The sequence below is a fragment of the Enoplosus armatus genome, chromosome 8 (genome assembly GCF_043641665.1).
Source record: "Enoplosus armatus isolate fEnoArm2 chromosome 8, fEnoArm2.hap1, whole genome shotgun sequence".
Taxonomy (NCBI): Eukaryota; Metazoa; Chordata; class Actinopteri; order Centrarchiformes; family Enoplosidae; genus Enoplosus; species Enoplosus armatus.
The window spans coordinates 1391448-1402273 of record NC_092187.1 but is presented as its reverse complement, the minus strand read 5'-3'; positions in this window follow the sequence as shown (position 1 = coordinate 1402273).

Sequence of the window (10826 nt, the reverse complement as noted above, 5' to 3'; positions counted from 1 at the left end):
GCGCTGGCCGCTTGTGATATTTTTCAACATCTTGGACATCTATACATACAACGCTTTTGTCATCTGGATGGCATTGAACCCAGTCTGGAAGAGGGGGAAGCTCGAGGAGCTGGGCAAGGCATTGCTAAGACCTCAAATCCAGAGGAAGAACCCCAGCCTCTGCAGCCATTGTGAGGAGGATTCAGGAGGAGGATGCTGGTGCCTCATCCGCCCAGCCCACAGGACCACCAACCTCTGTACAAGAAGTAAGTGTGAGTGGTGTTGCATATGTATGTGTCTGACTCTCCTGCCTTGACCTGCTGTGATTATATGTGAGTGAGTGATTTAGTGTTAGTGTTAGTGTTTTCATCATTCTGGGTTGCAGCCGGTAGCAACAAAAGGAAACGCTGCGATGTGTGTGGACCGGACAGGAAGACACAGTATGCATGCATCAAGTGCAATAAGTACATCTGCAATACACACACACACACACAGTAAAACTGTGCCCCTCAGTTTAGACTGAGAGGAATATGTGGTCTGTGGTACGCATACATATGTATGTTTTTGTTCCAATGTATTCAGTTCAAAGCAATAGACATCAAAAGTGATGAAAACCTTGTTTAATATATATTTGTTGAAGATAAAAATTATTTATTCCACCCATTTTTTTTTTTTTTTTACAAAAATCACATTTTATCACAAAAAACACGAATAGCACTTTTATTGATAAATGTGATCTAGCAGAGGCAAATTGCCAAATAATAACCATATGTGCTGTTTAGATTGCTTGTAATTGAGGTAAAGTCAACATCTGTTATTGTGTGTATTTTTACATAAATTGTTATGGCTGTATTGTTTTAAAAACCCAATAATGCCGAACATCGGGTGAGTAACAAAAACTCAAACACCACCACAAGGGTTAACTATACAGTGAAGTCACTGACCTGTTGTTTTCTGACAGCCTTATGCAGGCTGTATGTCTCAATACTCCCAACAAGCTTGCAACAGTTGTGACAGATGAAGGAACTCAGGGCTAAAATAAAACTCTTGGACGCCCCTGTGTGACCTCCATCATTGACACGGTCCCTTTCATCCCTGATCAAACGCCACAGTTCAGATAGTGTGTCCACTGAAATGTCGATGCTACTTGAAACTGCACTACAGACAGCCAGGGTAAATACAAATCTCATGCGGTCCAAATCCAGTGGCCCGTGGTCTTAAATATGCAGCAGCCGAGAATGTAGCCTCTCGAGGATGTTGCATGCGAGCGCACTTCTTTTTACATTACACCTGTATGAAAACACATTTTGACAGACCCCAGACCTGCTGAGGCATGTTGCTCTATCAACATAATGAGAGCCCACTGTCAGGCCGGCTAAGACGGCGTTACTACATAAAATTGATTTTATCCTCCAGCTTATCTCTACTAGCTCACAAAAGAAGATGGCTTTGCTGGTCTTATTTGAAGCTGTTGTCGCAAATTGTCCCATACAATCTGGTAGAAACACATTATTTGGTGCAACACCTGTACCAGTGGCAGAATTTTGAGAAGCTCCTTTAGTTGCTTCGGCCGCTTCAGTAATGATATAATTGTTAACTTTACATTTTATACCATTACATTTGTTACCATGCCATTATACCACCGACTGGTGGTGCGTAGGCTGTATGGTTACTGAAGCACACAAATTTGCAGATCTGCCACAAAGTATAGCAAAAAATCACATGTAAAAAGACCCTGAGTCTGAGTTGTAACTGATGACTTGACTGTATTTCCAGTGTTTTTTAGTGCACAGATCTATGTGCGCCATTAAAGATTGGTCTACGCATTTACACGTATCAGTACACTTGCAAATCTGACTACAGATTCAGAGTTTTTTCGACACATTGACAAGTCTGATTACGCACACACGGATTCTCAATACACATTTGCAGGTTCCTGTACACATTCACAAATCTTAGTACGCATTTAGAGATTCTTGTACACGTTTATAAATCTGATTACGTACACACGGATTGAAATACAGTAGGCTGTTGATTTTGTCCTGATCATTACAGATTTATAATAACATTTTACAAATATTATTGCATTAATGAAGGAAATATTTTGTTTCCGCTGAACACTGCTTATACCAATATTTATGTTGTATGAAACAAGAACTAGAATTTGTAAATCCAACACAATGGAACATTTATAGATCAAGTTATAGAGTATAAATTTAGATGTTTCTTTTTTCTTTTCTTTTTTCCTGGTTAAATTGTAGATCCATAATTCAATTCAATTCAATTCAATTTTATTTGTATAGCGCCAAATCACAACAAAAGTCATCTCATGACACTTTACAAAATAGAGCAGGTCTAGACCGACTCTTTAACCATAAGCAAAAGGCTGTCCGCATTGATCATTGAATCTTTTCAGGGCTGAGCATATATCATGTATCATATCATATAGTCTCTGCACACTTACCTCAGCTGGTTGCAAGACTAAAAATCCCTTTTTTTTTTTTTTTTTTTTAAGCCTCCTGCCTTTCTGTCAGCTACAGCAAACTGATTTAAAAGGGAATTCTTTCAGGGATCAAACATCTCCTTGCTCCATCTATTGCAGAAAAAGACCAGGTGTTTCTAATATTTCATTCTCCAGCTTGCTGCGCATCACTTGTTATTACAAACTTCCCACCAGGTCAAAAAGGGAACAACTTGCACAGTACTGTAATAATCTTTTGCGTGTATGTGTGAAGCACTATATCCTTCTCTCTGTTGCACCCCCCCCCCCCCCCCCCCCCCACCCCCTACCCCTCTGGTGTTTAGACTTTGTTATTGTTTCTTTATGTAACGCTGCTGATCCGGGGAAAGAATGGGCCCAGCATACACCACAACAATACTGTGATGGATGAGTGTGGCTGCTGTAATTATATGAGGACCAACAGGTAACGGAGCACAGAGGCAGAGAGCAGCGGCCTGCATAGGGATGATAGCGCAGATCTTCTCTGCTCGGTTTTGTTTTGTTCTGCTACGAGGCTGGCACAGGCACAGATACTGTGGTTAACACACACACACACACACACACAGTTTCTGAGAGTCACCAGAGTGCTTATGCAGACGCAGCATGCATGCATGCAGGCACACACACACACACACAAACTTGCTCAAATGTGTATCGCTGGTATATAGCATGTGATGTGTCTATATGTATCTGAATATATTACACACTCGCTCCCATTGCTTTTTCTGCTTTGGCAATATTGTTTCTGATAAACAGTCCTGCCAATAAGGTCAGTGAATTGACAGAGAGAGCAGAGGAAAGACATTTCAAGGTTTTCCCACTTGAGTGTATTACAGAATCATTGTCGCAGACGATAGCTAATAGAGACAGACAGATTGAGGTCGTTACACAAGAGAGGCAGATGTGAGAGGGAAACAGAGAGAAGATGAAACGGCATGGGGGGGGGAGTGCCCTCCCTGCTGTTTCCATACAGTGTTGCACTAAGAAGGAGATAGAAGCAGAGGGTAAGAGAGGAGTGGGGGGCTTAAAAGTAAGACAAACTGCTGTTAAAATGTTTCGCAGCAAAAAGTAGCGGTTGAAAAAGTGAAAGAATAGGGAAAAACCAGAGTGAATGTGTAGGATGTGGTTTTGTTGGTCTGAGTGAAACAAAATAAGGAACAATAAAAAAAGCACTTGTGACACAGCACAACTCCCCAAGTGCAAATCTGCTACGTTACGCTACGGGAACATCCAGCTCTACAGGAAGATCCGGCTCTGCTTTGTATGTGAGTGTAGTTCTTCAGAGCGATGCTGCTGTGCTCCGCAGGAACATTTCCTTCACACAATCAACTCCAGCCAACAGCTGGCATGTGCTTGTGGCGATTACATATTAAAGAACACCTTGCTAAGCTAGCACTGCCCAAGGACAAACAAATAGCTTCAATGGTCAAAGATCTCACCGTTTCGTCGGAGAGTGTTGATGCTTCTTGTACTTTTCTGCGAGCATTTTGCTAACAAACCTGTGCTACCAATGTTTTTTTTGTTTTTGTTTTTTTTTGAGATCATGTTTGTTAGCACGTCATCTTGCAATGTAAACATAACAGAGATAAAGGAAAAAAAGACTGGTAGTAACTAGAGGTGTCACTTTTTCGTTCGAACAAACAGAGCTGCAAAGTATTTCAGGCGACCCTGGGTGTAATTCATTTTCTCCATTGACAATGTTACGTGACTTACAGTTGGACCAATTCTGCAACTTCGGCATGAAACTCTCCTGGCTGAATAATCAGTGCAAACGATCAAGTCGGAGGTGCGAGCCTGGGTCAACTGTGGATCGACTGAGCAAATATGGTGCCGTGTTTTGTTCAAAACCGGTGGAGAAACATTTTTTAAACAGGCAATAATCTCTTGGAGCTAATGACAAACATATTTACCAAGTACTAGCAACCTGTATCACCCGCAGGAAAGGCTGATCAATAAATAAATAAAACCGCATCTTAAATCTATTATTACTATTATATAACATTATAACATTTTAATTTTGAACCGCACGGACAGCAGGAGTCAGGGGAGAAAGCTAAGTTCCTATGGATTGCTTATTATGAAGCGAGAAAAAAATGTGAATTATCATTGGCTGCAGACAATATGTGTGACAAAGATTCGTAAAAGGCTTTTGGGGTAAAGCAGTGGAAAGATTTCGATGCCATGTGATGCCGGATGTTCATCTTAAGCGCTGCTAATGCTATAGTTAATGTAGTAAGGTCTCTCTGTGGGCAAGCAAAAGCAAATGGCTTGATACGAGTATTTTGTAATAGTTCAAACAGACATGAAGTCAAACTTTATTACAATTCTTATTTATTTTATTTTTTCTTTTACTTTTTAATGCACAAATTAAAGGAAAGGCGGGATTACATTTGAGTCAGTCAATCAGGTTTATTTGTCACATATTTGTAATCATATAATATATATAAAGTACGTATAAAGAAGAGTTTAAAAAGAAGAAGCTAGTAGTAAATATATATATTCCTCAAGCGTCTGAGGTGAACAGCCTCAAAGTCTTGATTTTCTCACCACTGAGTCATTATGCAGCGCCCAGGCCGGGCCCTCTGTGATGTGGACACCAAGGTACTTGAAGCTGTCCACCCTCTCCACCGAGGACCCATCGACGATTAAGGGGGGGGGGGGGGCGTAGTTCCTTCCCTGCTTCTTCCCATCCACTATCAGCTGCGATCAGGCCCGCCACGGCTGTGTCATCAGCAGACTTGATAGTGTTGGAGTTGAAAGTGGCTACACAGTCGTGTTTTTTATTGGATTTTGCTAGACCACTAGCACAATGGGGACACACTTTTTGAGCAGTTTGAGCATTTACTGCCTCTCTGAAATTGTAGAGGTCAGTGTTGATGATGACGCATTGAATATATCTGGTATTCGAAAGGGTCTACAGCAGGGATACTCAACTTGCTTTGCCCGGGGACCCACTTTTGCAAGATGACATGAGGCCGGGGGCCAGTTTATAAACATAAACATTTCTGCCAGAAAGCCTTTCTAACATGTGGTTAACATTGTGTTTGGTTTGGTTCAGACACCAAAACTACTTGGTTAGGTTTAGGAAAAGATCATGGGTTAAAAAAAAATAAGTCAACGTTGACTTTTGGTTTCACGCGGGACACGAACAGCGACCTCCTGGGTGAAAGTCCCAGTCTTTCTGTCAGAAATGCTTTCTAGTAGAAAGCCCTGGAGGCAAACTTCTCTCACGTGTCCCCCCCCCTGCAGGTCAGGTGTACATAAACTTCTGCACACTGCACAGGTCGCTAATAGGCTAATATGCAACTTCCCAAGTAAGTTATTGAACATTTACTAATTGGTATAATCAAACTATAAAATTCTCAGTGTCAATCAATTTATTTTCAATGTGAATTAGAAAATGGTCAGCAAGCCACCCGGTATCCTATCCCAGATCCCAGATCTGGCCCACGGGCCACAATTTGAGTATCATTGGTCTACAGGAGCCTTGAGCGCTGTACGTCAATCGTATGGCACATGTGATCAACTTGGCGGTTGCAGGATGTCGCACCCGTAACATAACCACTGAGTGTCGAAACTTCCAGCCTCTCATTCCGGACCTGATAACACTGACGTGAAATCCACCACAACGAAACGAAAGTGGCTTCTCTCAAAAGTCAATCGCTTCAAATAAGAATTGCGTTTATACAGTTTCTTGAGGACCTGCCTTCAGAAGATAAAGGGGACGCAGGCGGCAAATTAAATGGTTAATACTTAAGCACCTGCAGAAGTTTGGCACATTTTTCTCATTGAAGCCGATTTGTTTTTGAGGTGGCGCAGGTTCTGGTCCAGGTCTTTTGCTCCTGCTGGTGAGCCCTGCATGTGCCATCTGACCTTTATCCCATAAGTACTCTCAAAGCATATAGATTGGTTAATTTAATATGTACCATTTCAACTCTCCTGCTAATCAAATGCTATGGAGTTGATAAAAGAAAATAGAGAGCGGTAAAATAGCAGGGCAAAAGTTATTGACTGATATGATCTCATCACATCGCTATCAATAGACTGGATGTAGGCTGGTAAGTATCAAGAAATTGCAATGTAGAAGTGCCAAAGATATGTTTGAAATCATTTAGAGAACAGTGTTGCCATTTCATTAACCAGCCAATGTTTTGTACCTGTGTACTTTTTAATTTTTACCAAATTAAGACTTTAAATAAATGCACCTGGAGGGACGCCAGAATTTGGGAGCTGTGATCATCAAGCACAAGCAACCTATAGTCATTAATCCTAGGAAAACAAAGACAGCCTGCGCGACCTCCTTCATATCCTGGACCTCCCGTTCGCCATTACACCCCAGCTTCCTCTGACCCCAAAGTCAGTTCACTGTCATTTATTAGCCCATCCTTCTCTCCATGTGCGACTTTGTGGCCCCCAAGAACAAGGTTGTCGCTTTGGTGCAGTGCAATTCATCATCATGCATATGTTCACACACTAATCTAACGGCACCATAACAAATGAGCTGATTATCCACACCTTGTCTCTGGGAGTGCAAGTGTGTGTGTGTGTGTGTGTGTGTGTGTGTGAGTGTGTGTGTGTGAATGTGTGTGTGTGTGTGTGTGTGTGTGTGTGAGTGTGTGTGTGTGTGTGAGTGTGTGCGTGTGTGTGCGCGCATTGTTGTGTGTAAGGCAGAGACAGAATAGGCAACGGGAACAGGTGTATAAGGGGGTACGGACATTCAATATATCATACTGTAGCAGGCATATGCACTTTCCAACACCCCCCCTCAACCCCACCACTCACTGGAGAGCACCACGTACCCAGCAGCCCCCCCAAGTGCCTCGATGTGCGCACACACACACACACACATATATATAAATACACATATACACACACCAGTAGACAACGACAACCCCTGGAGCTCGACCTACATTGTGCGTCCTCCTGCCTCAGATCTGACTATTCATCACCACATGGCACCAGTCCCCCACTGGGAGGGAGGTGGGGTTGCTTTGTAGGGGAGAGAGAGTGAGAATGGGAGACAGAGGGGAGAAAGAGCGTGGTATGCCACGTAAGTGTAGGACGGCGCGTCCTTTACACCTCCAGAACAATGGGACCTTCAACATTAGCGATGCTAAGTAAAACTCTTCCTGGAAAAAAAGCAGGAAACGGAGTCATGATTGATTTACATGGACAAAAATATGCAGAGGCCAATTTAAGGCATTATATGAGAGAGCTGTCACATATGGGGTATATGAAGTCACATATGGGGTCGTCGCTGTTCCACTAGCTCCTGTAACTCAATTGCAACCTCTTATTTCGTTTCATCAGTTTTTCTGGAAAACTGAAACATGTTCCTGGGCTTTACTGTCCACGTTTTAAGATAAATATCCTACAGCGCTAGCTCAATATTTAATGTACTCACAAGGTAAGGGTATTGATCTCCTTTTTTTTTTTTTCTTTAAATAATTGACCACCCCCGTCTAAACAAAAGGAGTGAAGTGCACACCATACTGTTGAGCGAGGTCATTTTGTAGGCCTGGATTTCTAGTAATTCGCATTATTACAAATATCAATGTGGTTTTCTTCTCTTCTGGAACAACGGTTCCGGTTTCAGTTTGGGTCTATATTGAACATAGTGTCTGTTTCACTGCAATGATATCGTAATTATATGATAACATAATAAAATAAAATGATCTTTTTTACATACTTCTGTTATTGATTTCAGGCAATATTATTGTTTATTTTATTTATTTTTTTATTTAAAACATTTTACGTACATTTCCCATGTTGGGATTTTGGTACCACAATACCCAGCTGTAAATGTAGAGGTTATTTTGATATTTCATGTTCTCAAACTGCCAACTTTTTTTGGCGTAACAAGCGTTCTGTTTATTTGTGTGCAAGCGCGGCTATTGACAGTTTGATTTAGAAACTATTTCCTTAAAAGTTTGTGCTTATGCAACAGAGCAAGTTATTTTCTTCCGCCTGGTGTCTTTGTATAACTTGCGTCGTTTATACGTTATCACCCAAAGCTGCTCACCTGGAACAACTTTACAGCCCGAGGCCACTGAAGCCCCCCACTGGACTCAGCAACAAAGTTGTCCAGTTAGTGTGTAAAAAGCTGCATCTAATTTTAATTTATTACCATTTTTTTTTCATGGTTTGGTCAAGACATATATAACAAGGCCTGGGAGACTAATTGGTCACAGTGTTAAAGTAGTCTGCCCACTCAGCCACCATTAAAAAAACTGATCCCAGCCTGGCAAGACTGCACTGATTGGGGAGTTTCAATGTAAATGAAAAAGAGCGAACAACCGGAGCCCAACCTTACGTTACTCTGAAACAGAAGGCAGTATGTATCTTAGACATATCATTACTTTCCTTGAAAAACTTTTCCTCTGTCAGTGGGGTAAAAAAAATCAAGCGGTACTCAGTGGCTGAGGAGTTGTTTTTTTTTTTGGTTTTTTTGAGATATAGCATCTCTGTAGGACACTGACAATCTAAACCAATCATTTTAGCTCTATTTGTTGGGCACAGTGATTGCACTGGTCTTGACTGATTGCGCTGATTGGAGAGTTTGAAGATGATGGGACGGGGCCAGATAAGCGTTCTCCAAGAAAGGGCTGAATTCGCTGGTTTGAAAAAAAAAAAAAAGATTAGGTTTTCATGTAAATCCCGAGTTGTTTATCTCATGTGTTTCCAGTGTTTGGATAGCAGATATTTCACCAAGTGATTATGAAGAGAAAACCTTGATGGGTTTTTTTTTTTTTTTTTTTGAAATGTAAAAGACAAATCATCCAGCAGTCTAACAGGCTCTTACTTACTGTTTGTGATCTTCTAGGAAACTCACCACATAACACCTACATCATTGTCTCTGACACACACACACACACACACACATGCACACACATGCACGTCACAGTTTGGATGTGTGAATTTTGTCTCTTATCTCAACTAAATGGCCTAGTGTACTGCTGTGTCTCACAAAGCATTAACTTGAGGCAGGTGCAAGCAAAATTTGAATGCAATTCCCTCTTTATCTCTACGGTTGATATGTGCAATTTCCTCTCCCTCGTTTTCTGATGCCGTACGAACCATATGAACTGTTACAGACAGCAATAGAGACATGGCAAGAAGGAAGGGAAGGTCCCTGGCCCCCCAAGCCACAGGGGGTTAACCCTTTAACGCAGTGGTCAGCAGTTAGGTTCGGAACTAGCAGTGCTATGGAGGCAGGTCCCTGCTTTGTTTGTATCTCATGCAATGTTTTTATGGATATATACTGTATTTCACATATACCAGTGTATAAGTTGTTTTATTTGTCATCAGTCATTCCATCATCTCAGCACCAGGAGCTGTCTGTGGTGTGACCCATAGACAAGCAGGCCAGGCAGCAGTTAATTGTGACAGACCAGTAACTATCCAGTATTTTGTACACATCATCGTTGATGCTGTGGCCTTTTCTTTTGTTGCTTTGGTTTACTTGTTTGTTTTGTTCGCTTTATTGCAGCTTCAGCCATTCAGAGCAGCCACAGTGAATATATCTGGCCACTCAGCAGGGGTGAGAAGCAGCGGTTTCGTGTCGATAAGCTACATCAATGCATACCCTCTATTAAATAGCTGCATGCAATGGATTGCGCAGAACAAAGCACAGTGTGGGTCTGTTTTCCGCATGGGGATATCGATCATTAGATTATCAAATTTCATCTCATTTTCACTGGGATTTAAATGGGTTGAATATTTATATTGTTACATCCTGCGGTAGAGTTCTGCAATTGCTTTAATGAGGTTATAATAATAATGATAATAACACATTTGTAAGAGACCAAATCATTTGAGTAAGAGCTAGATTTTGGACCCCCAGTCGCAGAGTGATTGGAATCCTCTTCCACACAACAGTTCAAAGATCAAAGTTGCCCCCTAAAATTCAGATCAGATTTTCCATATGTGCTCCATTTTGTCTGCACCAGTGTTTCATCTTCAACAGGCCTTAAATGTCCTTGATTCTGCATGTGAGAGGTCCCATAAAAGTCAGTGGTTCTTTTGTCTTCATTCAGCCTTCAAAATAGGTTTCTCTGATTGAGATGAGATAGATTTTGGGGGGGGGGGGTTCATGCAGACACAATCTCCGTCTCCCTTTTTTTCCCTCTGGATCTGGGAAGAAAAGGAGAGCAGAGAAGATTTTAATTGCTCTCCTCTCATCCACATCTGCCCCACCAGATCATCTTTCCCTCTTCAGAAGGAGGCTGGGGGGTGCTGGGGAGTAAGGCGGCGGGGTTTTATTTTATTATTTTGGGGGCGAGGGGAGATTCTATCATGGGATGGGGCACATTTGGGAAAGATATGGCGATGGAGGATAAAGGGATGA